The following is a 3,240-nucleotide window of genomic DNA, read 5'->3' on the forward strand; positions in this document are numbered from 1 at the left end:
GAATTTCAAATGCCGGTGATGGCAAGATCCCAACTGACTTACTTCCAGTTCATGAGCTACGTCAGATAATTAGTCAAGGCATACATAAACATAAATTGAAGCCTTTGTTCCGAAGTAGGGAATTCATGCAATATTATCCATATTTAGAAGCAACACTAGCACCAACATCAGTAGTAGTTCATGTACCATTCATAACTGACAACCTGTTCACTGTATGCGAAATACACCCCTTCCCTTCTATGAATAATAACACTTTGGTCATCATCAACATCAACACAGACACCGAACTCATCATGGTCTCCATGAGATGGAACACTGTCACTTTCGCAAGTGAATCAACGATTGAACGAAAGTGCCGCACATCCTTACATGCTGTTCAACTTTGTCCTGCATACATTTTCACGTTTCAGCCTACTGATACAGTCCCTTGTGAAATGGCTATCACAAAAAATCACAATATTCATAATCATCGCAACTTCACTTTTGCTCCAGATAAGCTTGTACACCATCAACGCATCGGACACTCAGTTTTTTTATTTCACTCATAACACATCAGTTTACATAGTCTGTCCAGATATACCACCATCTCATACTTCAGCATCAGGATTATACATAGCACCAGACTACTGTGTGGTATTTAGACCATCCATGTCCACTTTATCCACCATCAATCACTACACCATCCTCAATCATACACACAAACATTTCCACCCACTGCCTAATATGGACTTAAACATGAGCACAAGTATTAAGTTGACTTCACCTAAGTTTGAAACTATGCAACTGATCAATGAAACAATGAAGCCCTGGGAAGATTTGAGTTTGCATATGTTCAACCCATATTATATGTATAGCCCAGCACCTACTGTCTTTATAATCTTCTGTATTGTATTTGCAGTGGTGCAGTTCGCAATGCACAGAATGCATGCAAGAATTGCAAATTTGGAGTCAGTTTTAGTGGGGGTAGAGTTAGCATCCAAGCCAACTCCCCTGTATGAAGTGTACATATTTTGTATATAGTATTAATTTTATAAAAAAGAAGAAGAAGAAGAAGAAGAAGAGTGACCCATGATATAGAAGTAAACCAGTATCATCATCTCAATATGAACTATTAATAGCTCTTACCATAATCTTAACTTTGAACTTTTTTTTTTTGCATACATGCATTTCACTATTATACATACACATTTTACAAAATGTAATACAATAACCAATTTAATCATATTCAATTATGTATACAACTTGTTTAAAATGTAATATTACTGGATCATTGCAATATTATCATGAATATTATACTTGTACAATATTATAATCAATATTATGTATTAAGAGTGAAGAAGAAGACTATTATGTATTAATAGATTAGCATATGTCAATGATGATTGCCGTCGGAGGACCGCCAGCTACGTGACCGAGCGATGTTAGGACTCCATATTATAAATACAAATAATAATAGAAAGCATGATGGATAGATAGATAGATAGATAGACAGAGCACCAGAAAAGGTGTGGGAACAGGATATTAGCTTGCAACTCTTGAAGTGAAGGAATCTTGATCGTGCATCGGAAGCAGTACATACACACAGACATACAATGTTCTAGAAGCTTCCACGACAGTAGAACACACGTGACACGTCCCCTGCTACACCAGAATGTAGGATTCTGAGATCAGAAGGAGACTGGCCATAGAACCCTCAGGTAGTGGAGAGAGTGAATAAGAAGAGGAGTCCAACTAGACTTACTTAGTATATTAAGTCTCTGTATAATACATACACTGCTTAACTTAGACTTTCTCTGAAAATAATAAATCAAGATCAACTCCCTGTATTCATCTTTAACTCCTCCTGCTCTTCAATTAACTCGAAACTCACCTATTACAATAATTAAGAGTTACATATATAAAAAGGTTGGCTACAATGCTTCAACACCTAGACAGTTTAGGAAAACACTCTGAGGAACCAACCCCTGAAGAAAAAATAACTTTGGATTTGTATAACAAGTCTTTGGAATTTAAGGATGGACAGTATTGGGTAGGACTATCATGGAAACTAAACCATTCGGAGTTACGAACAAATTACCAAGCGGCTGAGGCTCAGTTAACCCAAGGCATCCCATCGACATATGGATATGTCGCAACATTTTGTCACAGCTAGTCCCATCGACATACTGGTACGTCGTGCAATTGCAAGGTTCATAATTTGCACAATATTCAATTTTTGTGCGTGATTTTTGATACGTATACACGGGACACCTTCCTCTATTCCTCTACAAGATGCCAGGCAGGGACAATGCCTTACACTACATAACCTCCCCCCCCCCCGCATGCCATTGTCTCAGCAATTCACCTGTTACCAGTGACCTAGCCAATGAAGACATTCAGGGCCAGAGTGATTCCCCAATCGATGACAATGTGGACAAAGTTTACATAGCATTTAAAGGAAGAAACAGTCAGAAATGATGATCAGGTAATGTTGCCAAAAAAAGTCAGGTATGTTGATGAGTTAGTGAGTGAAACAATGCTTATAATGTCTATATTACTGTTTGAAAACCAATATACTCTCGTACTACATATAAATTCGTAGCAAATAAATAAATAAATACCGTTTATGAGTGGTGTGGAATAGTTACCCTCCCATAGAACTCGTTTTCTTTGGAGCCAGCCTGATAGAAAACCCAGTAAGGTAAGGAGGTACTGCTACCTGTATCGAGTATTTTAAGCCTCAGGTGAGCGATTTCTCTATGATTTTTCGATGTTTCTCACCAAAAGCGGAGGTTTTAGCCAAAAAAAAAAAAAAAAATCCAAAATAGCTCGGGATTGGGGGGTATCGGATGTGCGAAATCGGTCGGGACGTGATGGGTTAAATTCTCTTCTAAGGAAGTTGAGTGATAAACCAGAACATATAACCATATATGATAATATTATAAAGGATCATGCCACGTTGAGTACACCGCTTCCCATCCGATCAGCGAAGTTAAGCAAAGTTGGGTCTGGTTAGTACTTGGATGGGTGACCGCCTGGGAACACCAGATGCTGTTGGCATCCCTACGTGTCAAGTGGGGTTGGTGGAGGATTAGTGCCCCTCCCTGTAAGACAATTAACTCTAAGCCCTTGGCCACCCCATTTGGGATACATGGCGTCTGGCAATGGATGGATGGATGGATGGATCAATTGAAGAATAAATTTATAGAAGAGGTTGAATTCCCTGTTAACCACAAGGAAGAACATTATTTGTCACATCAT

At 38.6% G+C, this 3,240-nt stretch overlaps 1 pseudogene; it reads left to right on the forward strand.

Moving 5' to 3' along the window:
* Positions 1–2,920: 2,920 nt before the first annotated feature.
* LOC145415187 (5S ribosomal RNA) lies at positions 2,921–3,039 on the forward strand (annotated as a pseudogene).
* The last annotated feature ends 201 nt before the right edge of the window (positions 3,040–3,240 follow it).

Source organism: Coenobita brevimanus, chromosome 101 (genome assembly GCF_032717465.1).
Source record: "Coenobita brevimanus isolate Jiangsu-jjx chromosome 101, ASM3271746v2, whole genome shotgun sequence".
In the NCBI taxonomy this organism is placed as follows: Eukaryota; Metazoa; Arthropoda; class Malacostraca; order Decapoda; family Coenobitidae; genus Coenobita; species Coenobita brevimanus.